The 25,901-nt window shown below is 39.9% G+C and overlaps 1 protein-coding gene across 4 annotated transcripts in view; it reads left to right on the top strand.

Moving 5' to 3' along the window:
- The first annotated feature begins 11,537 nt into the window (after positions 1–11,537).
- The window catches only part of TNFRSF19 (TNF receptor superfamily member 19), an 89,685-nt gene continuing 75,321 nt past the window's right edge, over positions 11,538–25,901 (top strand). For 2 of the 4 annotated variants that reach the window (XM_072795771.1, XM_072795773.1), the window contains exon 1: positions 11,538–12,007. The gene's annotated coding sequence lies outside the window, so the exon portion shown is untranslated. Of the gene's footprint in view, positions 12,008–20,500; positions 20,641–25,901 lie in introns of those variants that run through there. The other 2 variants (XM_072795770.1, XM_072795772.1) reach the window with 1 other exon arrangement.

Below are 25,901 nucleotides of genomic sequence, written 5' to 3'. Positions count from 1 at the left end.
ACAAACTATATTCCTAAGTATGCTCTTAACATATTTCTATTGTTTGAAAATGAATCCTTCACCATCTACCACTTTATTTTGCAATTCTATTTAGCAGAGCTACTGTATTCTATTTTTCCCTCAAATTTTGTCTTTTTCTGATTTTACCAAGAATGATAACTGTTCTGTGTGTTTTATGTCCCCAGTTGTGTGGTAGATGCTCTTTCGATTTCACGAACAGTTGCGTCATTAAATTTTTGACTTTATTTTTTTATTTTTTTTCAAAAGATTTTATTTGTTTATTCATGAAAGACACACACACAGAGGAGCAGAGATATAGGCAGAAGAAGAAGGCTCCCTCTGGGGAACCCAATGCCAGACTTGATCCCAGGACCCTGGGATCACGCCCTGAGCTGAATGAAGGCAGACACTCAACCACTGAGCCACCCAGGCATCCCAAATATTTTGACTTTAGATCAGCATTTCTTAAAGTACACCTTAGGGCAGGCCTGTTTTCATCTAACATTGTACTTTCTGATGAAGCCAAAATATCACTCTTTTCCTTTCTCTCTCTCTCTCTCTCTCGTTCTCTTTTGCGGTGTTATTCTGAAGAAATTTCTTAGTGTGTCTTTCCCCAGTTTCTCATTGTTCCATTTGCATTTTTGTTAGTGTGGTCAAGCTCCTGGGAACCAAGATTCATAATTAGTCTGGTGTATTAATTAGCATAAATTCTGAACAGGCAGGAAATGAAATGGAAATCATTTAATTAATTGGAAAATACAAGTTTGATAGCTGATCTGAAAACTAGCCAGAGTTCAGAGAAGTATTTGGACAGTAATATGTTATGGTGGATAAGAATGATATTGTAATCTCTTAAACTCTCAATCTCTTAAATTGAAGAACAGAAAGTAGCAAGGCTCCAATTGGGTAGTTGGAGGCAACTTCATTGTGAATGAAGTACCTTTTTGATCACTGATGGTGGGTGTGTCTGTATGTATCTGCTGAATTAATTTGTTTATTGCTGCTGTTGTTTTATTAGAACAGAACCACTCCATTGCAGATAGTTTTATCATATTCACCGTTGATGGGTCACTACTTTGGAGAAACTTGAATTTGACAGATTATTTAAATCACTAGCTATTCTATTGTCTTGTAGTTATGGATAAATATTTCTAATTTCCAATTTTATGTGAGCGACATTTAAGAATTAAAACTGACAGTGCAAAAAAAAATAAAAAAATAAAAAAAAAAAATAAAACTGACAGTGCTATAGAACCCAATATAAAACAATGTAAGTCTTTGAAAATTCAATACTAGTATCAATGAAATTAATTTCATTGCTCTGATAACAGAGAATGCACCTCTTTAACTGACCTATAGTACAATGATATATTATTAAGGTCGCAAAGAAAATCACAAGAAATCAATAAAAGTGGAAACAACATAATTCATGAATCTAATCATACATTTCCAACATAAAGAGAATCAAAATAAGTATTAGCTACTTAGAGATGATGAAATTCATTTTTAAACCACAGATGGTTCAAAGAATAAACCCAAAACCAAAATTATGGAATTTTTTAAGTAATGTCTAACACCATTATGAGGCTTGAACTCATGACTCTGCAATCAAGAGCCACATGCTCTACCAACTGAATCAGCCAGGCCCCCAAAATATTTAGATGATAATGAGTACTATTAAACACTATAGAATTCAAAGGACTTCTGATTTTAGCTCCTACATGTAAAGAGATGAGAAATCATGACTCCTATCCTTATAACAAGAAAAAACTGAAAATCAGTGACTTTTCTAGATCCATCAGGGAACTGAAGTCACAGGGCAAACTGTAACCTCGAAATCTGGAGCGATGGGGAAATATAGAGAATTAAAATAGAGATCTGCTTACCTGAAGCAGAAGCCACAGGAGCCAGTTACAATCAGGAACACTTGAATAATAATTTTGATGAATTCTTAGAGCCTGAGTGTAGACTTGTGAGAAATTCTGGGGAGCCCAATCTTAGTGGAATCAGCACACTTTCTTAAATATTACCTCCAAAAACTCCATCATGTTCTTTCATTGATGATCAGAGAAAGAACCTTTGTATTTTGGTCAGAGGAAGGGGGAAGGGGACACCTTTCCCCAGAGGGATGTCTGGGTGGCTCAGCGGTTAAGCACCTGCCTTTGGCTCAGAGAGTGATTCTGGGTCCGAGGATTGAGTCCCATATCAGGCTCCCTGCATGGAGCCTGCTTCTCTCCCTGCCTATGTCTCTGCCTCTCTCTCTCTCATGAATAAATAAATAAATCTTTAAAATAAATAAATAAATTCCCAGAACATTTCCATAACAAAGCTTGCCCTCCAGAGGAAACTACTTTACCAGAGATTTATCTGGAGCAAGAGCAACAAGTCAACTTCAACCCCTCTGGAATTCCTGCCTTATATATATAAAGAATTTTTTTTTAAGGCTAAGAAATGTTTCTGAAGTCCACAACCCAGGAACTCAGGTCCACTAAAAAACTGAGATTTAATCAGAGGAGCATAGAAAGCTTTCCCTCCCCAACACTTTGCCACCACATCAAAAGGGCCTTGGTATTGACAGAATTTTAAGACACAGACTCTATTTAAGAAGAAGTTCTTAGGGAACTTAGGGAAAGCAATGGGAGAAAAACAAAACAAGGAAACTAGAAGAAACCAAAACCTCTGGCATCTGCAGCTACAGCAAACATTAAACGCAGCCTAGATCTGAGCCAGATTTACATAATTCTAACCTCACATAACATAAGAGATTAACCTCATACAAAAAGTCTAATTATCTCATATGGCATGTACAGGTCTCAACAAAAAAAAATGACAGACATGCTAAAAGACAAGACAAAATCCAGTCTGAAGAGATAAAGCGAACATCCTAACGAGACTCATATATGATATAAATTTTAGAATTATCATATAGAGAATTTAAAACAGCTATGATTAACATAGTAAGGGCTCTGATTAAAAAAAAAGTAGACTGTATGCAAGAACAAGTAGCTAATGTAAGCAGAGAGATCCAAATTCTAAGAAATAATAAAAGAGAAAAGCTAGAAATCAAAAACACTGTAACAGAAGTGAAGATTGTCTTTGGTGGTCCCATTGGTAAAATAGACACAGTGAAGTAAAGAATCAGAGAATTTGGAAAAAATATCAATAGAAACTTCCCAAACTAAAATGCAAAGAGAAAAAAAGAATTTTAAAAAGTCTATGGTCAATTACCAAAGGTGTAACATGCAAGTAATAGGAATGCCAATAGAAGAAGAAAGAGAGAAAGGAATACAAGAAATATTTAAAATGATAATAGCTTAGAATTCTCCAAAATTAATGACAAACATCAAACTATAGACCCAGGAAACTTTAGAGAACACCAACCAGAATAAACATCCAAACTTCTCCAGGGAAACACATCATATTTAAACTACAGAAAATCAAAGGCAAAAAGAAAATCTCAAAAGAAGTCTGAAGGGAAAGAAGAAAGAAGGGAAGAAAGAAAGGAGAAAAGAATTTGATCTATTTAAAAGTAAGGATAAAAATTATACCAGGAAAACAAAAAGAGAGTGGAGTGAAATATTTAAATAGTGGAAAGAAATAAAAACCCTCACTAACTTAGAATTATGTATATGACAAAATTATCCTTCAAAAGGATATAAGAAATCCATTTTTGAAGAAGATATAAACTCTCTCAGACAAATAAAAACTCAAGGAATTTGTCACCCTGCAAGAAATGTTAAAAGAAGCTCTTCACAAAAAAGGAAAATTATATAGGTCAAAAACATAGATTTATAAAAAGAAAGACTGAGTAAATGAAAGTATAATAAAAAATTATTTTTCCTATTTCTTTTTGTTTAATAAATAACTGTTCTGAGCAATAATAGCAACAGTATGTTGGGTGATTGTGGTCTATGGATAAATGAAATAAATGACAACAATGTTATAAGAGATAGGAAAGAGGAATTGGGAATGCTGAGTTATAAGGTGCCTTATACTACGCATGAAACATTATAGTATTATATAAAAGTGGACCTAGATTTGTTGCAGTGGTTGTCATAGAGTTTGTGATATACTTTTACAAATAATAAACAGATTGAGAAGAAAGGAATTAAATTTTCTTTGTTCACAGATTACATGATCCCCAAGGAACTGACTAAAAAAAATTTAAAACTAATAAGTGATAACAGCAAGGTTGCAAGATATAGGGTTAATATACAAAGGTCAAATGCTTTCTTCTGTATGAGCATTGACAACTGAAATTTGAAATTATAAACACAATATCATTTATATTAATACCTACACCCCAAAAACCACCCTAAAATATTTAAGTATAAATCTTAAAATATACAAGATCTATATGAAGAAAACTACAAAATTCTGATGAAATAAGTGGAGAGCTGTCCCATGTTCTTGGGTAAGAAGGCTCACTATTACTAAGATGTCAATTTTTCCCACTATGATCTATAGATTCAATGAAATCTCAATTAAAATTCCACCAATTTATTTGGTGAATATCAGCAAACCATTTCTAAAGTTATATGGAAAGGCAAAAGACTGAGAATTGCCAACATAATACTGAAAAAGTCCGGGGACTGTTATTATCTGGATTCAAAATATACTATGAAGCGACAGTAATCAATATAATGTGATATTAGAAAAAGACAAGATGAAATGGTTAGACAAAAGAGACAAAATGGAACAAACAAAAAGAGTCGAGAAATAAACCTACACATACATCAACATATCTTTGACAAAGGAACAAAAATAATTGAATGGAGAAAGGATAGGCTCTTCAACAAAAGGTGTTAGAACAACTGAACATTCATGTGCAAAATGAATCTAGACACAGACTTTATACCTTTCACAAAAATGAACTCAAAATGGGTCACAGACCTAAATGTAAAAAAACACAAAAGTACAAAATTTCCAGAGGGCAAAACAAGAAGTGACGATGGGTTTGGTGATGAGTTTTGGATATGATACTAAAAGCACAATCATGAAAGAAAAAATTGACCAGGTAAATTTTACTAAAACTAAAAATGTCTGGTCTGCAAAGATATTGTTAAGAGAATAAAAAGGTAAGCCACAGACTGGGAGACTACTCACAAAACACATATCTGATATAGGATTTGTACTTAAAATATACAAAGAACTCTTAAAACTCAACAATAAAAAAATATGTTCCCCAATTTAAGATATGCAAAAGATGTGAATAGGCACCTTACCAGAGAAGATACACGGATAGGAAGTAAACATATGAAAAGATGTTCAACATCAAATGTCCTTAGGTAATTGCAAATTACAATGAAAGACCACTACACATAATGGCTAAAATCCAAAAACAAAAAAACAAACAAACAAAAAAACCTGACCATACCTTGACAAGGATGCACAGCAACCCAAAACCCTTATTCATTGTCAGTAAGAATGCAAAATGACACAGTAACTTTGGAAGACGGGCAATTTCTTAAAAATTGAACCATAGTTTCACCATGCGATCCAGCAACCACTCTCCTAGGCATTTATTTCCCGAAGTGAGTTGAAAATTGACACCCACATAAATACCTGCACAAAGATGTTTAGCAACGTTATTCACCATTGCCAAAACTTGGAAGATACCAAGATGTTCCTCCATATGTAAATAGATAAACAATGGCACAGCCAGAAAATGGAATATTATTCAGCAATAAAAAGAAATGAGCTTTGAAAAAGCTCATATTAAGCCATGAAAAGACAGGGAGGAACCTTAAATACATATTACCAAGTGCAAAAAGCCAATCTGAAAGGCTCCTTACTATATGATTTCTACTGTATGAGAGTCTGAAAAAGAAAAAGCCACGGATATGTTCAGCAGTCCAGTGGATTCCAGGGGTTCAGGGCAGGGGGGATAAGTAGGTGGAGCACATAGGATTTTTAGGGCAGTGCAACTATTCTGTGTGAGGCTGTCCTGGCATATACAAGACATTATGCGTTTGTTCAAATCTATAGAATGGTACAGCACAAAGCGGGAACTATAGTGTAAACTGAGGACTTCAGCTAATGATATAAATATTGATTCATTAATTACAAATCACACTACTGCAAGATGTGAATAATAAGGATGCCTGGGTGGCTCAGCAGTTTAGTGTCTGCCTTCAGCTCAGGTCCTGATCCCAGGATCAGGGATCGAGTCCTGCATCGGGCTCCGAGTGAGGAGCCAGCTTCTCCCTCTGCCTATGTCTCTGCCTCTCTCTCTCTCTCTGTGTCTCATTAATAAATATTTTTTTAAAAGATGTGAATAATAGAGGGAACTTTGTATGAAGCATAGGGCTTATATGGGACATCTCTGTACTATTTTATTTTTCTGTTGGTCTAAAACTATTCCATAAAATGAAGTCTCTCTATATATATTAAAAAGTTAAGCACTGGCATCAGCAAATTGCAAACTAACACATTATGAGGCACCACTGAATTCCCTTTGGATGGGTAAAATTATAAAGACCGACAGTATCAAGTGTAGTCAAGGGTATAGAGCAAATGGGAATCTCCTACATCACTGGCAGGAATGTAAAATGATATAACCATTTGGGAAAACAAGTTGGCGGTTTCTTGTAATGTTAAATATATGCCATGTAACCCAGAATTTCTACTTCTAGGTATTTACCTAAGAGAAATAAAAAATATATACCCATTCAAAGACTTGCATACAAATGTTCATAAGCTTTATAAGTAATAGCCCAAATGTGTACTTTAATTCCTCTCTTTAATTACTTTCTGCAATATTCTGCTTCACTCAATAGTCCCCCTGAACTGACATTTTGAAGAAGAGAGAACTTTTTTTTTTTTCCCCACAGGAGAGGAAGCAGTCCAGCCAGAGCGGGGGGTGTCCACAGGAGCTGAGAGGGATTTTTAGGAAGCAGATTGGAGGCTTTCTGATGAGAATATAAGCCTTTTTTGAAATTTTGGGTGGGCTCTGTATTAGTTTCTTAGGGCTACTGTAATAAAGTACCTATTGTAGACTGAGGGGCTTAAACAACAGAAATTGACAGTTACAGCTCTGGAGGCAAGAAGTTTGAAATTAAGATGTTGGTTGGCAGGGCTAGTCCCTTCTGAAGGCTGTGAGGGAAAATCTGTTCAAGGCCTCTCTCCTTGGCTTGTAGATGGCCATCTTCTCTCTGGGTCTATTCGTCATCTTCCATCTGTGTGTCCCTGTGACCAAATTTAGGTCTTTTTAGGAAGAAACAAATCATAATGGGTTATAGTCTACTCTAATGACCTCATTTTAAGTTGATTACTTCTATAAAGACCTACCTCCAAATGAGGTCACAATCTGAAGTACTAGGGGTTAGGATTCCAACATATGAATTCTGGGTTCACAACTCAACCCATTACAGGCTTGAAACATTCCTTTTTAAGGACCTGTAGAGGATAATCAGATAATGTAAGCATGGTCTCCGGCCTCTGAAGGACTTGAGGACATCTGGGTTACCTCGGACCCACATTAACTGGACCCAGGCCCTGTGTGATGTTTTGCCCTACTCTTTTGAAATATTAAGCCCAACTCAAATCTGGGTTTGATCTCCCAAATAAATGTTGGCGTCTCACTATTGTTCTCTAATTCTTACAGAGAAAGAAAATGAAACTTGGCTTTTCTGTTGAGAGTGTTTTCTGCTTGGTTCTCAATTTTTCTCCATCTTAAAAATTTTGGTAGAATACACATAACATTAATTTACTATCTTAACCATTTTTAAGTGTACACTTTAGTGGTACTAAATATATTTATATTTTTGTGCAGCCAGCACCACCAACTACTTCTTGATCTCTTTTCATCTTTGTGATCCTGAATATTTGTCCCCATTAAAAGACAACTTCTAATGACCCCTTTCCCCAAACTCCTGGTAACCAATACTCTTTGTTTTAATCTCTCACTTTCCCCCACACTCCAGGTTCTGGTAACTACCATTCTACCCTGTGTTACTAGGAGTTTGGTGAGGCTTTTTGTTTTTGTCTTTGTAGGGTTAAGATTCCACATATAAGTGAGATCATATAATATCTGTCTCTCTGTGTATGGCTTATTTCACTTATAGTATATCCTCCAGTTTCATCCACACTGTCAAAAATGCCAATATTTTCTTCTTTTTTAAAGGCTCGATAATATGCTATACTATAATATAATGGAATATGTATATTTCAGTAGGCTAATACTCCATTTTCTTTATCCAGTTATCTGTGGATGGACATTTAGCTTATTTCCCAAGCTTGGCTATAGTGAATAACGCTACAGTGAACATGCGAGCATGGAGCTGTTTACTCTTTGATTTCATTTCCTTTAGATACATACTCGAGTGGGATTGCTCGATCTGCTTTGCATAAGCTCATCTCAACAACATTGGGGAGGTAGATGCTGTCATCTTCTTGCAGTACAGGAAAATGAAGCTTTGTGTCTTACCCAGATTGTCCAAGCTGCTATTAAGTTCCAGATAAAAAAGACAGCCCTTCTGACTCCAGTACCCATGCTCTTCCCATAGCATTGAGCTACTTCACACATGTGAGCAAAGTATATAAATGGAACAAATTTTAAAGTTATTCCTCCCAGTTTATGTATATACAACTATGTTAGCCCATATAATCCAGGATGTATCTAAACAAAAAGTTGAGAAAAGAGGCATTAGAAAAAGAGTTCCAGGGAACTCCAAGAACTTTAAAACTTAATGGAAGAAAATGTATGTTACCTGAACCTGTATCTCACAGTTGTAGGAATGCATGCCATTCCCCCTGCGAGGTAGAGAACCAAAGGAGGCACGTTTCAGCTGTTGGAAAGAAGACAGCAGGCAGTGGCAACAGAGGGACACGGGAGGCGCCCTCTCAAGAATCTCAGGAAGCCCCGTCATTCTTTGATTTGACAAATGGAAGCTTCCTCAGTTTTAAGTGCAATGAAATGCAGCATCAGGCTCCTCACTAGGGATCAAATTGCTGTCCCAGCACCATTACACAGCCAGGTGGCGAAATGCAATTTGGCCAAGAGAGTAAAATAAGCCATTTATAGGTGATGTGGCACCAGGAGTCATCGATAAGATGTTGTAAGCCAGTGTTATTGAAACAGATCACTGAGCAGAGTGTAGTGACATACTTCCTATCACCATGGCATCAGACTTAATTTCACTAATCTAAGTTTCTTGGAGGGAGAGAGAAAAGCTTTGCAGTAGCTCCCCTTCATGGTGCCGTTCAGAAATAACAATGGTCCAGGCCACATCTCCACAATGAAGGGAGCTCCGTGGGCTGAAGCACAGCACTAATGAGCCCCGGGTCAAGAGGTCACTCCTCATTCGAGAAGGGCCTTTAGCCACACTCTGCTCCTGGCGACAGATGGGGCCCTAACCTCATTCCCCTTTCATCTCACACGTGGTGGGGGCGGGGGAGGGTTTTGGTCACAAGAGGACCAATTCATAGTCATTCTCAGTGAGTTAGTGAATAAACTCTTCCATTGGAGATGATGCTGCATTGAGAGACGTATTTTGAACAACAAATCTTGGTGAGATTCGTGTAAATCAAGGATCATTTGACTGGTTTTCATGGGAGTCCCTGCTGTAAGCTTCCAGGGAAACTGTAAGAATCCCTCACCTATTTTGGTGAGGGACTGTTGATGTCAAACTCTATCAAGACACTAGGATTACTTGCTGATGCAAAGACACTTACATAGCACTGAATTGTTATGACTTCATATGTCGGCACATGGGGAGACCTTACTCATGAGAGCAGGGTGATAGAATATGGATTTCATGCTAGTTGCAGGGCCGGATGACCTCCAGGAAGAAATGGGCATATGCCTACTTGGTAATATTTTGTACTGTTAAATATTCTCATTGTATTCCAAGAAGCCCTGGAAACGTCATACAGAGTCCAGGCATCACAGGATTTTTCCTGCTCCACTTTCAAGAAGTCATAAAGAATCACATCTGCACTTCAAATACTATCTGAGCTCTGTGCCTCTTTGAGAAATGATGCATGAGATCGAAAATTATAAAAGAAATGTTGAAAAGTAAATGTGACTATTTACACATTGCATATGCTGAGCTCATTAACTGTTCAAACCAGTATTTTGCTATTAAAATTTGTTTGGGATTCATAGAGCACGTTATAAACTACACTTTCAGGAAAATAATATTAGACAAAACAAATTAGGGAGGGAAGTTACATAAAGATGAAATTCTACTGTCTTCTCAGTTTTGCAAACATAATTTTAACTCTCCTTCCAGAAGTTGGCAAATCTCCATTATAAAATGGAAAATTTTCCTTCACTCTGTGAAAGAGTGGTCTCTAATTGAGAAATGCACCCTATCCTAGATTGTAATGAAAGTGAAATTTCTGGTTATCTGCTATTCCAATGAGTGCTAAAAATAAAATAATCTTATCGTATCTAATCTGCCAATGTTAAGGACCAGGTAAAAAAAAAAATCTAAATAATGTGCAACAGGTTTGATTTTAAATTATGGAGAATTAGACTAATGTAGTGATGCTTTATGAGTTACGAGTGCAAACTATGGATTTAGGAAAAACAGTCCTAAAGGTACATATGGCTTTGGGGTCAGCACAGGGCAAGTGCTTTCTCTACCTAACACTTTTCTTTTGTGAATTTAAAAATGCTTAACAGGTGTTACTGAGTTATACCTATCAAAGGACTGCATATTGTTTTAAAACCTAGTTTTCAGAATCCCTGACGAAGACCAAGAGTAAGAGTTAAGTCTCTGGGGGATCCCTGGGTGGCGCAGCGGTTTGGCGCCTGCCTTTGGCCCGGGGCGCGGTCCTGGATATCCGGGATCGAATCCCACGTCAGGCTCCCGGTGCATGGAGCCTGCTTCTCCCTCTGCCTGTGTCTCTGCCTCTCTCTCTCACTGTGTGCCTATCATAAATAAATAAAAGTTTAAAAAAAAAAGAGTTAAGTCTCTGTCCAAAGACTGCTCCACTTAAGTCTCTAGGACAGAGACTTAAGTGAAAGGGTGGCAGATATCAGCCACTGATGAATTGTTGGTTATCTGCTGAATAATTACCTTCATTGAAACACCACTGTTTAGTTGACAGTCAACTTCTAATAATTTAAGTTGCAAGGAAAAGACAGCTTACTTTAAGATCCTTAAAGAGATGTCACATTTAAAACAAAGACACATTTTCAAAACATTACCCCCTCCATGTGTCAGAGCCCCTGGGTGTTTTCCAGAATGGTCTTATATTGCTATTTAACTACTCTGAATATTTGACACCCAGTCTTTGTGAAAAAGTGTGATTCTTATCAACGAAAAGGCAATTAAATGCTGTCATTTGGAACCCAGATGGATCAGGGATCTTATCACTCTCCAGCAATCACTGTCCTTTCCAACTGGGAAACAGATAACAGAAACTGCACTGCGTGAGGCACAATAGCCTAACGTGATTAGAAATCAGGCCGACTCTGGCTTCTCTGGAGCTGTACTCCCCCACAGGCTGAATTATAGCTCTCCTACCAGTCCCACGGCGCTGAATGATGTCATGGGATCTGCAGTTCAGCGAGATGAAAGGGATAAAGCAGAACCCGCTGGCACTAGGCAAAGCTTCCAACACACAATCCCCAACACAGCTTGGGAACCGAAAAAAGCTACAGATCCAGCCACTCAGCCCAAGCTTGGGGGAGCCACCGGTATTGCCTGGTTGCAGAGGGGAAGGGGGAAAAAAAAAAAAAAAGGAAAACAACGTGATCCATGTTAAACAAAAGAATTTGTGGACTAGGAGGCGGGAGGGTGACTACCTGCCGAAAGGGAACTTTCTGATATCCGTGCATATATATAAACTTAGTCGTGCCTTTCATGTTCTGCAACTGATCACCGATCAGATTACGGGCATTTCATCTCCCTGCTCGTCTGCCTTTGATCTGCATGGTTAATTTTATTTTCCTGGATTTGAAGTTTCGTCTGGGCTTGTGCTGACATACATTTTTGGGAAGGTAGAAGCATTTGGCATAGAAGTGCTGCCAAGGAGAAACTAAGTTGCCGAAAGGGTGAGTACTGGAAAGAGTTCAGCACGTTGCAGGTACAGCACTTTCTGTTTTGTGTAGCTTTCACTTGACTTTTCCTGTGTGTTCTAAGAAAAAGATGGCTTTAATCAATTAAAAGCAGGCATTTCTCTACTTGAATACTACATTATGTTATATGAATGTGTCCGAGCAAGGAGGATTCTCATTGCAAAAGGGTTTGCAATCTGTCATGCAAATTTTACTTGGAAGTGAGTTGTTCAAACAGGAAAAAACAGAACGCTAACTTTAGCATACAACCCGCCTTCAGAGCCTGAGATCTGTAAGCTGTAATTGCTCTAAGTATTTACAGGTTGCTTTATTTAGTAAACAGCCAGTGGAACTTTACTGGCTGCCAATGCTTTCCTTGTTTTCTTATATAAAAGAGTATAGTGCATCTCTGGCAATACTGTGCCTTTCATTTATTTATTCTCTCACCCCCAAGATGTAAACCTATCAAATACATTTCCTTGTGCAGTTTGCATCCTCAAGGGAATCACTGAAAAGGCATTCAAGTATGATTAAAGCCTTTTATGTGTAAAACTGAAGAATTTTAAAACAGGGAGGGTAAAGTTGTGCCAAGTTTGGTTAAAAAATTCTCTAGTGATTTTCAGTAACCTTTGGAAATAGCACAAGCCTTATTTACAGAAACATTCACGACATTAGTATTCCTAAATTAACATTTACTTTAAATTTATAGTGACAGCTGTTGTAAGTTAAAATTTGCCAGCTGTTTATGAAAACTGAGTAATCAATAGTTACTAGGCTGTATATAGTTTTTAGTCACATTTTCACTTTAGTTTACACTCAACTTGGCAAAGCCAAAATATATATCGTGGTGTCTAATTTGAAAGTTCAGTGGTTTGGGTTTTTTTTTTTTTTTTTTGTCAGTTCAATAATCTCACGCACACGCGCACGCGCACACACACACACACACACAGAAATTTTTACACTGAAATGCAAGAATTTAAATACAGTGCAAAAGTAAGAGCTCCACATTCACATTAGTTCACTTTAGTTTCTAGTCCTAAGTTTATTTGGGTAGAATAATTATCATCACAATGGTCTGTTTTATGCTAGCTGAACCACAAAGAAATTATAAGTGATAAGACTAGTTATCCTTTAGTCTGAAATTCTGATGAAACAGGAAAGGTCTAATGAGCCTCATTTCGAATGTAATTAATTTTTCAGAGCCAATTAATTTAATCACTTTCTAAACTTTCCTCCAGATATTAGAAGGATGGTAATTAGCACTGTTTGCTTAATTTTAAAACTTTGGTAGCTGTTAAGTGGAGATTATTTAAAATCGTACAAGATGACTATATTTTAGAAATGTGTCAGTAAGAATTTAATCTGAAAGATGTAACTTGTTTTTAGTCATGCCAGGAGAGGCATTTAATTTTTTGTTCTACTGACAATGTGTAGCAAAGCATGTCCAAAATATCCTGGGGTATCTGTTTAGGTTGATTCTTATATTTGTTTGCTTAAAAAATCCTCTTTAAATCACAAAAGCAGTATTAATGTTCACATTCCAATAAAGAAAACTAAGCTTTTAAAGTAATGAGTGGAGAAGATGCCTGAAGAAATAACATGCTTAGGAACTTGATAATTTAGTTTAGCTTTGAGATTTATAAAAATGTTAAACCATTGTTTATTCTGCTACTAGGCTCATTTTAACAGCTACAAGTTCTCCTCGGCACAAAACAAAAGGGAGAATTAGCAATTATCTGATTAATTTAGGCTTTGTAGAAAACTAGCTTGGGCAAGTCAAGTCCTTGAAAATCCACTTCAGTGTCTGAATTAATTCAATTAATTGTTTACTTCTTGTGTCTTGGTTGAGAAATGAAGCAGATTGTGTTTGATTTTCAAAGAAAGGTGGCCCTTACCGAATGTACAGGTAGAGTCTCAAAAAGGCATTTCTTAATTAATTGCCACACAGTGATCTGGATGGTGACTTAAGAAGCTATACTCCATAATACTTCTATGAAGGAAACCCTTATGTCATATTTTTCAAAGCACTCTCCTATCTATTGCTTCAATGGCAGCTTTGTTACTGTAGAAGTTCCAAGTCTTCAAAAGACTTTTATTTCTGGTCCTGATTCTGTCACCGAGTCGCTATGCGACCTTAAGAGAGTCACTTCACTACTCAGTTTTCTCATGTGTGAAATGAGGGAGTCGACTCTATCATTGTGAAAGAAGCAGGGTGGAATTTTTAGAGCCATTTTACAGATGAGAAAACTGAGATTAGGGAAAGGTTGCCTTGACTACCCTAACCAAGGTCGCTTGGCTGGTTTTTCAAGTCCTAATCCAATGTTCTTTCTAGTTCACCATGCATAGTCTTGCATAGTCTGTTTTCTAACAACTGCACAACAGAACAAATGTACCATGTAGCTGAACAGAGAACAATGTTAGTTCAAAAGATAAAGATGGCTGCTTCCTATTGGAACACACACACACACACACACACACACACACACACACACATTTTGTTTGTTTCCATGATAGATATGTCAATCAACTGGATTAGTCTGGTTGTCTTCCAGCTGTTCTCTTCACTTCTATATTTCTAAGCAGTCTAAACTCAATTATTGCTGCACATAATGTATCAGAAGGACTAAAATGGTTTATACCAAATATTAATGTATCAGCGCAATGTGGAGTTATACACGTTTGTGTGTGTCTGCCTGTGTATTTGTATCTATACAAGTGTGGCATTATATAGGCACATTTTTTGTGTTTTCAAGGAATTCATGTTATCTTAGAAGATGTCAGTGGGTCCCTGATAAGTTTAATAGTTAATGAAAGGTTGTTATTCATCGAGGGAGATTCCCAGTGGGATTTTTATGAGATTTCACTTTATAAATTTCATATGATTCTCTCTTGAGATGTGTTTCATACTACATTTGATTATGTTAAGAATCCTTGAATGTATTTCCATTAACTCTTTATGTTTCTTTTTTCCCTGAGGGGGGAAAAATGTTTCTTGTGAATAAATTTAATTTGTGGACTATAAATTTTGAACAGACAGTACTCTTAAAGCTAAATCGCTATCCCTCATGTCTTATCATCCTCATAAAGGTTTCATTTGAGGCTTTACAGATTATTATTCAGTAACAATCACTAATATTTATTAATTCACTAATTATTAATTCACTTATACTTATTGAATACTTGTATGTCAGGCACTCTCACAATGGTTTTTAAAAGACTATCTAATTTAAATTTACAATCACTGTCATCTGCATCATACAGATGAGGAAAGTGATTCTCAGAGAGGTTAAAAAACATACGTAAGATCACAAGGCTAATTAAGTGGCAGCTCTAGAATGTATCTGATTTCAAATCTTGGGTTCTTTTGTTCTAGGGCTAGGTAGTCAATTCTTTCCATTACAAGAATTACATAGAGCCCAACTTAACTGTTAGCAAACATTACAAACAAAATCTTGGCCAAAAAAAGCGTTCTGTACTTTTTCTTTCTTTTGATATATTTTATGAGAACTATTAGAAATTTTTGATAGAGTTTTCCATCAGTTAGCTATAAAGGAGTTTAAGACATAAAGCATTCTTCTTCTGCTTTGCAACTAGACAGAGATCAATAATTGGCCATTGGCTTGGTCAGATTTTCTTCTCTATGATGGCAGAGCCAGTCCAAGGAACCCTGGAAAAATTAATAATTTGGTGCCCTTTGAAAGAATGATTTTTTATAATTTTGTCAGCCCAATTTACAAAAACGGGCAATGAAAAAGGGGGCAGAAGGAAGCTACCTGATGGCTGTGCTTAATTTCCCCTCTATGTCACAAGCTTTGGCCTGTGGAGTTGTTTCTCAAACCCCTCCTCTTGCTGGAATGACAACTCAGAAGGTACCAAGTCTCCCATCCTTAGATGGAGAGGTGTTAAACCACTATCCAGGGTGAGTTCAATTTACTCTTTGCTGAAAAGGGGGAGGAGGAGGGAGAGATAAGGCTTTCCACTGACCTTATCAAGCCATTCCCTCCAGCATCAAGAACTCTCTGCAAGAGGAGTTCTGACAAGAACAGCTTTCTCCATGTTAAGCCACATGCAGAGGAGTCTGCCTTTAGATTTAGAGGAGTCAAGGGCTCATTTCTTCTCTCATTAGACATGTGAAGTCTAGCTAATGGGGGTGTCATGAATTCACAAAGATCAGTGCAGGTGCTACAACTTATAACAACTTTGCTCTATAAATGTCATGAGTTTGACATTACATAAACTAAATAACTTCCTTGGCCTTTTCATGTATATTGGTCTATGCACTAATGGTATGGTGAAGATTATATTAAGATTCAGGGAGACTAGATTTTGATTCCAGCTTTATTATTAACTTGGTGTGTGACCTTGAGCAAGTCACTCAATGTCTGGCCCCAATCATACACTGATAGTCTAGAATTGGCTGCAATGGGTGTTGGGGTTTACTTAAATAGCTGTATCTTGGTTATTTTCTCCCTTATTTTCTTAAATGTATTTGACAAACTTGATTAATATTTGAGATCCTCATTCCCATTTATTAATTCACTCAACAAATTTTAATGAATACCTGCTATGCACCAGGCATTGTGGATTGACAGACAAAATTCAATACTCTCATATAGCATGCATTCTGTTATATTTTCCCAGAGAATAGAGATTTACACTAGAAATTATTAGAAAGCCAACCAATTTTTCTTAAATTTTGCTTCTAGTGAGCTGACTTATCACTGAAACTATTTTTTTTTCACAAGGGCCAATGTCCCACGTTTATTTACATATGAAGTGTTTATTTGTTTTTTATTTTTTATTTTTTTTAATTTTTATTTATTTATGATAGTCACACACACACACACACACACACAGAGAGAGAGAGAGAGAGAGGCGGAGACACAGGCAGAGGGAGAAGCAGGCTCCATGCACCGGGAGCCCGACGTGGGATTCGATCCCGGGTCTCCAGGATCGCGCCCTGGGCCAAAGGCAGGCGCCAAACCGCTGCGCCACCCAGGGATCGCCACATATGAAGTGTTTAATACATGAAACTATTTTAAAAAGAAGTCCTATTACTTCATTAGTTCAATTTGCAGGGGGAAACATCCTAAACAAATGCACTTTGTATCAGCCTAGATATTGCTAAAACTAGCTTCAAGGAAACCAACCCTTAATATAATCTTAAAAACAGCAACTCTATGAAGATCCTCATGGCAATTTGGCCTTTCCTGTAAAAACTTCAATATATTAATGATATTCAGTGTTTGGAAGGGAGAAAAAAAATGCTTGCAGCTCTAAGCATCAGCCTCATTCTCAGTGAGCCTAGGAATCACATAATTCTTTTTGTACTTCCACTGACACTCAGTTGTGTGTCTGGGTTCTCATTCAGATACTGGAAGAGAGTATCTGAATGAGTGTGGTAAAGTGGGGAGTATTTATTTAACTTAACTGGCCTGTTCTTTAGAGAATAAGATGCATATACTAGCCAGAGTGCTGAGGTTCAATGCTATTTGTCCCCACTGTCAAGTATCATTTCAATGATCATTTATCTACTGACACTGGGCATTTGATGCCCTACAGAAGATGTCCTGCTACTAATAATGGCTGCCATTTAGTGAGCATTTACTATGAGTCAGACATGGTGCTAAGTGCTTTAAATACCTTATTTTATAATAACCACAAATGAATCAACACATTTTATGGATGACAAAAATGGAAATTGAAGGAGGTGAAGTTCCTTTTCCAAGGGTATCCAACTAGTGAATGGCAAATTGTCATCCAAGACCAGATAATCCAGTGCCAAGGCCCATGAGTGTTAAAAATAATGTCTCTCTCCGTAGTCAACTAATAGGTTAACTGGGCAGATCAATCAAATACACATGAAATGATGCAAGAACTAATGGACTAAATAATGTCTTACTGCCTCTAAGTACAAAAGGAGGCCAGGAAATAAAAGAGCACTTGGCTGAAGTCAAAGAGGTAGTTCCTGAGCTGGCATATTAAATTCCACTGAGAAAACATTTATTGAACATTTGCTTGGGTGTTTGATATTATCAGAGATACAAGTTTGAACAAAATATATCCCTTCTCTGAAAGCATTTTTAACTCCTTAGGGAAGAAAGCTAAGTCATAGACACTTAGGACTCGAGGGAGATGTGGCAAGTACTATTATGGTAGTAAGAAGTTCACAAATCTTGGATAGACTCATAAGAGTTGTGGCTTTTAGGCTGGTTCTTAAATAGGAGTAAGGTAAGTAGGTAAGGAGCCAGAGCAGTAAGGGAAGTAGGTGAGTATAAAGAAGAAGCTCAGCAAAGGGAAGGGGAAATTCAGGGCACATTTGAGGCAAGGCATGCAGACCAGTTTGGCCAGAATATAAAGTGTATGGCATCTTTGAATGTTAATTTAAGGAGTATGAAAGCCATTTTTTACAATGAGGAACCTCTTGTAAATCTTTTAATTGGACAGTGCCGGTGATGGAAGCCCAGAGAAAGCAGGTCTGCTGGACAGACCAGCAAGGACAAAGATTGACCAGCTGTGGCAATATTCAGATGACAGGTAGGGAGGGCCTGTACCATGGTGGAGGGAGTGAGACCAAGAGAAAAAGATGAAGAAAGGGTGAGTGTAGTTAAATCTCACAAAGGAAGAAGCAATAATTCAGGTGAACAAAGACACTGAGTGCTCCGTGCTCTAGACTCTGAGATAGTAAGAAAATAAGATGTGTCTTCAGATGATTGAAGTCTAAGGTAGGAAGGGAGCTCAGACGAACAGATAACCTCAATATAATGACAAGCATGTTAACTGCAGTACATGCAGCAGTACTAGTAACAGCACGGATAGGCTAGGGAAACTCTTTTCTTCTTTCCCTATAAATATGGCAGACTGCTCTGCATGTGGCTTAACAAAGGAACAGGCAGGCTGGGCAGCCACCCATGATGCCAGGCAAGGCTGTCCAAGTACTAGGGACAGTTAGCAGGATGGAGAAAGCTGTTCTTGTCAGAACTCCCCTTGCAGAGAGTGGTTGCTGCTGGAGGGAATGGTTTGATAAAGTCATTGGAAAGCCCCACCTACCGACCTCACCTCTCCCTCCTTCTCCCTTTTCATTAAAGAGCAAATTGTACTCACCACAGATGGTGGTGAACTTGCTTTCAATCTAAGGTTGAGAGACTTGCCTTGAGGTTTAAATAAGATAGTGCGTATTATTTGTAAATTCTTTACAGAGAAGTTGTTACTGGGGTTTATGTTCTGGCTGTGTTAGATTTGAAGTAGATATCCTTGGGATATGACGCTTGGGAATCATATTTTTTAATGTATGTTCACAAGAACCTGGTCTAGAACTATGGCTTCTCAAGACCAAAGATGCGCTATCGGAAATTAACTAGAGCAACTCATTCATTTATTTATTCAACAAATATTTATTGAGGGACTACAATGGGGTTTGGGGTGTAGTAAGGAAACATAGGCTGTGGTTCCACCCAAAGAGTCGTGCAGTTGTGTCAGGAAAACAAAACCAACACACGAGAAATGGATGCCTCTTTGTACTGGAGTCATGCACAGCATCTTGAGTTTGAAGGAACTTTTGCCTTTTATTTACTTATTGGACAGATGAAATAATAATTGCTTACATTTCTATAGCATTCTACTGCTGCAAAGGTCATATATATATATATATATATATATATATATATATATATATATATATATGATTCTTTTACTCCTTCCAGCAAATTTGCAAACTGGGTACCGCTAGCTCCGTTTCATAGATGCACCAACTAAAGTTCCTGAGTTTCAGCACCTTACACAAAGCAATAGTAAAGGTATGGAGCCTGGGCACTGTGCTCCCCCACAGGCCAGCGGCTTTGAGTTTATCCAGCGACCCTATGGGTTGGATTGGGTTAGCGCTGGCGTGCAGGAGGTGGACACAGGCGGATACCAGGATTCACGGGGTAAAACTGACCACTAGAGGTTTCTGTCCGCGGGTGGGGGGAGCGCGCCTTGAGTGAGTATCTGCTGGAAAAACGCGTCAATGAATGAATGAGACGGTTACTGATGAGCGAGGTCATCACGGTTTGGATCCACCTGGGCAAACGTGCCGCATCGTTTTCTGGGTACACAGGGAACAGGCAAAAGCAGGTGCTGGGGAGAGGGTGAGCCGGCAAAGAAAGGCGCAAAGATCTCGGGGAAAGTACGTCCAGGGTAGCAACGAAGGCTGTCTCCCGTCGCCGAAGGAGTTCCCCTAACAGACGAGCTCTTCTGGTGTCGGCGTCCCGGTCTCCCCAGGCCCTGCGCAGTCACCGGCTCCCGCAGCCGCAGGGGGCGCGCCTCCCGCGCGTCGGACCGGAGCGGGGAGAGCCCGACCCGCCAGCCGAGGCTGCCCGGCGCGGGGGGCGGGGCCGGGCCCCGGGGGGCGGGGCTCCGGTGGACGGCTCCCCTACTGGGTGGGGCTACGGGTGGGCGGGCCCGGGAGGCGGCACCGTTGCCGGGCTACGGGAGGGCGCTGAGCGCGCGGCGCGGGGAGCGCTCGGCCAGCGCGGTGAGAGGACCCGGTCCCTGCTGCGCACCCGGTGCGCGCCCGCGGCTCGTTCCACGCGGCCTGGCCCTGCGGGGAGCACGGGGAGCGGGGGCGGCGGAGCCTCCCGGTGGCCGGGCAGGTAGGTGCCCCGCTCCTCCGGGGCTACGCGGCCGTGCCTCACCCGCACCCTGGGTGGACCCCGAGGAAGGGCAGCGCGGAGGAGGCGGCTGCCCAACGGGGAGGGTCGCTTGGAGAAGGCTGCTCCCGTGCAGGGGGGCGGGGTGGGGGCGAGCGGGCCGTGCGGGACCAAGCGCCCCCCGGCAGGGGTGACAGCGGGAGAGGAGGGCTGCCGAGGGAGGAGGCGCCCGAGATGGAGCCGAGGCGGGAGGGACGCGGGAGGATGAACGCCTCCGGCCTCAGTCGGCGATGGCAGTGATGGGACTTAGTCTTCCAGGCCAGGATCTTGTAAATAGAAAACCTGCGTGTGCAGTAGACGTTTGTGAGTGTGTAAATAAACCCGTGTGAGGCGTGCCGCCGGCCGGGAAGGGCGGCGCTGCGAGGTCGGTGGGTCCGGGCACCTCGCGGCCTCGGCGCCCCTGTGGACTCCCGCTCCCCGGGGCAGGCGTGCGCAGGCCCAGGCTGCCCACCCGCGGGAGCTGCGGGGGTGCGGGGTGCCGGGGTGCTGGGCTGCGGGGCTGCTGGGCTGGGGGGCTGCGGGGGCTGCGGGGGTGTGGGGGTGCGGGGGGGTGCTGGGCTGCGGGGCGGCGGGGGGTGCGGGGGGGTGGGGGTGCGGGGGTGCTGGGCTGTGGGGGTTTGGGGCTGTGGGGGTTTGGGGCTGCAGGGGTGCTGGGCTGCGGGGGTGCTGGGCTGGGGGGCTGCGGGGGATGCGGGGGTGTGGGGGTGCGGGGGGGTGCTGGGCTGCGGGGCGGCGGGGGGTGCGGGGGGGTGGGGGTGCGGGGGTGCTGGGCTGTGGGGGTTCGGGGCTGTGGGGGTGCGGGGCTGCAGGGGTGCTGGGCTGCGGGGGTTCTGGGCTGCGGGGCGGCGGGGGGTGCGGGGGTGCTGGACTGCGGGGGTGCTGGGCTGGGGGGATGCGGGGGATGAGGGGGTGTGGGGGTGCTGGGCTGCTGGGCTGCGGGGGTGCTGGGCTGTGGGGCTGCGGGGCTGCAGGGGTACTGGGCTGCGGGGGTGCTGGGCTGCGGGGCGGCGGGGGGTGCGGGGCTGTGGGGGTGCGGGGCTGCAGGGGTGCTGGGCTGCGGGGCTGCTGGGCTGCAGGGGTGTGGAGCGGCGGGGGGTGCCGGAGTGTGGGTTACGGGGGGCGGGGCACGGAACTGCGGGGGTGCGGGGCTGCGGAGGTACCAGTGTGCGGGAGGTGCGGGGGTGTGGGGCAGAGAGCACTGGCAGGGCTCAGAGGTGGTCCGGAAACACAGCATTCTGAGGAAAAGAACACTTGGCAAATAAAAGCACTGTTAGTACAATGATGGGTAGAGCGTGGTAGGTTAGGGAGAAAGGTCAGTGTTCTCAGGACTGGTCCAGGTTCTGATGCCATTTCGTGGAATAGAAATTTACTAATACACTCTTGAAGGTGAAATTTGGAAGGCTTAAAATTCAAGGATGATCTCTTTGGATGGCAGCCAACTATTCATCAAATGTACATTTAAGAAATCCATGTCACCTTTTGCATTTTCATTAAAGGACTCAATCTGCAAACAGAACCATAAGCCTCGGTCAGTGTTGTTTAATTGAAAGAATTGAACTCAAAATATCAATGAAGGCTTACTTTTTACTCCACTGACAGTTATTCTTTACTAGAAGACAATTTCTTCACATAAACAGGAAACAGTTATTGTTAAGCATGACTTATGCAAACAGAAAATTTTAATATGCTGTTATTTCATGATCAGATACTTCTCTTCAAAAGGGAGGATTATATTGCATTAGTTCAGGATTTACTCAGTATGTTTTCTGTTGTGCAGTTTCTCCTTAGGCATTTGTGCCAATGCTACTTTCATGTAGTTTACGTATGTATACATATATATATATATTTTTATTTCAAGCACTGCTTATTCTCTAATTTGAAGATCAGTAACTTAAAGGGGGTGAGAATTGAGTCCGACTGTAGAAGAAAGTGTTTGACATTAATTATTATTCACAGAGATATGGGTACTTCAAAAGAATTTATCTTTGAGTGATATTTATCAAGTTGCTCTGAAAATAATGCAAAACATAGAAATGCAATTTCATTGTGAAAATATTACTTGACATCAATATGTAAAACATTATTGTGAGCTGTGTAAGTTATTTTTTAACCTATGAAAATGTCTTATACCATCTACTTTATTACTGAGGCCACACGACCTTATTGACTTGAGAATTTTTCCATGGTAAGTGTTAGTATTTTCTAGGATGTTGATGGAAGTTATCTGTCCCTTTGATGAGACTGTCTTTTAAATGAGCCCCAGGCTGCATCTTGAATTTGAAGTTAAGGACATGTGAAGACTTTTTACACACTTGAAATTGCAGTGTTAAAGTACCTTTCCTGTCTAGAAACTTGAAAAAAGGAACACAGCTAATATATAAGTAGCCATAAGAAGCTTTTCAAAAGAACAGAAAATGACTTTTTTTTTATTTCAGATAATCATGAGCTTTCATTTATACCTACCTGCCACACATACGAATGGAAAATGAATGGAGACATGTAACTGTCACATGCTGTCCTTATTATGTTAGTTTAATTTACTAGTTATAGCTCTAGTACATAACTCTAGGGCATGTTGGGGACTTTTGAAACATAAGTGAGGAAGCCTGCTAACACTCATGATGAGAATTTGATTCTCCTTTTTCACCTATTTAGATCTTTGAAGCTTAATCCAATCCCCTGTGACTACTTCCATCATTCAAAAAATTAACACAACACAAAAAAACTGCAGGCGTCTTGAACATCTGAAAAATAGCAAGTCCTTTTAAATCTGATGAGTCAGTATTTAAAGTCAAAGATTTAAAATTCGGAAAAAGGCTAACATGCCCTATCTGTGTTGACTACAGGTTGAATGAGAAGGCCCACCTTGGATAATGTACACTCCAAATAAATAGACAGCTGCTTATGTGATAAGAGAGCCAGGAACAGTTCAACAGTGAAGTACATTTGTCTCGTGGCAGCTGATTATTAAACGTTCATAGCCTCTTTAAAGTAACTTTCTAGATGAAGAAAAAGAACAGTAAAGCAGTATGAACGCAATTTCTTTTCATGATTTACAGGTTAAGCAGTGAGTTCATTCATCCTATTTTATCCGTCTAAAATGTTTACATTTAAAAGTAAGATGTTTAAACAGTATTGAGCTATCTTTTAGTCCACACATCACAGAATATGTACCTTTTAAACTGAAGTTTAAAACCTGGGTTTTAAAAAGGGAACAAGCACCCATCAGCAATTAGATAAAACAAAGGAACTTGTATATCTAAAGATTAAATATTATGTAGCCACTCTTCAGTAGGCATGGAAAGGGCTAATAAGAGGAAATCTAAAAGAATGGACACTACTTAGACTGGGAAAGAGGACTTCAGATGTTTCAAAGAGAAGTTTTGGAATTGATCCAGACTTCTAAAATAAAAATTTAAACAGCTGTGTTTTAGAAATGGTTATGCACAGTTCTCTTAAGATACACTGTGTCGGTATTGGAGGTCCCCATGGTCCTTGATGCTACAGTTGTTCTACTTGTATTTTGAGATAGAGAAATATTTATGAATTGGGTGGGGGGTGGTGCCTGGGTTCAATATGCTATATTTTGAGAATACTGACAGTGATTTTCTGAAGGAACACAAGGATGGTAGAGAACCCAAGGTTGATAGAATCTACAATCCAGAGAAACAAAAAGAATTAGTATCCAAAAACGCTATGCTAGGTTAAGTTCTTAAAAAAAAAAAAAATTATTCTAGAAGCTTGACAGTGGCCCCTAATGTTTTTGAACTTTGAGGGAATTGAAGATATTGTGTTTGGCAACAGAACATTGTAAAGCTTGTAGGGTTTTTTAGCAGAAAATATTTCATGATTTGAAAAAGGGAAATCTTTCTCATTCTGCAGCCAACAACAATATGTATGTGCTTATTACTGCATGCCTTTGTGAGCTTCCTAGGCTACAAAAGAGGCTGCCAACTCTATGATGTAGGAAGAATGATTTTCAGAACATAATGAAATTGAAGGCTAAGATAGAGGAAGGCTAGAGGGCAGGGGTTATTGTCCTGTTTGGAAATGGCAGTACCCTAAATTTCTAACTAGCTTTTTATTCTCTCAGCATAGGGAATGGACATTATTTCTAAGCCATTTATGATTATGTTCCACCATTAAAATGTAAAAGACTATATGTATAGCACTGGCTTTATTTCAATGCTGATTTTATAAATTGTAAGCCTGCCAGTTTACTTTAATGTTGATTTTTTAAAAAAAATATTTCAGTTTATTGCATATTGGAAAAATGTATGAATTGACTGTAGCTTTATTACATAATGGTAATACAGTTTTAGGAGATGAAAACTGTTACCTATTGCATGCACTGTATGTTGGACAATAAATCAAGTAACTTTAAAAGGTTGAAAAAGTGAAGAAATTAATTTATTCTGAAAAAGTATCCAGATTATTTGAATTATTCTGAAATTCATGTATTTTGGTCATTTATAAGATAAAAAATAAAATTATTCTCAGAAAGTTTACTGAATTAAGGGGCGCCTGGGTGGCTCAGTTAGTTAACCATCCAACTCTTGATTGCAGCTCAGGTCTTGATCTCAGAGTTGTGAGTTCAAGCCCCACATTGGACTCCATGCTGGGTATGGAGCCTATTTAAAAAAAAAAAAAAAAAAGAAGAAGGAAAGAAAGGTTACTGAATTGTTAAAAGTTGAAAAACAAATACTAGATTCTTATTTAGTGATCTTTGTTATATTATAGCACTATATTCAAGAACTGGGATTCTGGGGATCCCTGGGTGGGCAGTGGTTTAGCGCCTGCCTTTGGCCCAGGGCGCGATCCTGGAGACCTGGGATCAAATCCCACCGTCAGGCTCCCGGTGCATGGAGCCTGCTTCTCCCTCTGCCTGTGTCTCTGCCTCTTTCTCTCTCTCTCTCTCTCTCTCTCTCTGTGTGACTATCATAAAAAAAAAAAAAAAGAACTGGGATTCTGAACTGAATTGTGTTCTACCAAAGGATTTTATGTTTCAATCTCAAGTTACAGTTGCACATATTTTCCGAATATAGCTTTAGCCCTTATAACAATCCTAAGAACTAAAATGTCATCCGTAATTAGTCAGTTTCTTCATTCACTCAACAAGTATTGGGCACATATTGTGAGTGAGTTATAATTCTAGAGCAAAATCACAGTTCTTGTCATGAAGTCCTCAAACCATAATTGGTTTG

The sequence above is a fragment of the Canis lupus genome, chromosome 24, assembly GCF_048164855.1.
Source record: "Canis lupus baileyi chromosome 24, mCanLup2.hap1, whole genome shotgun sequence".
Taxonomy (NCBI): Eukaryota; Metazoa; Chordata; class Mammalia; order Carnivora; family Canidae; genus Canis; species Canis lupus.
Note: the sequence above shows the minus strand (reverse complement) of the source record. Positions and strands in the feature narration are given on the sequence as shown.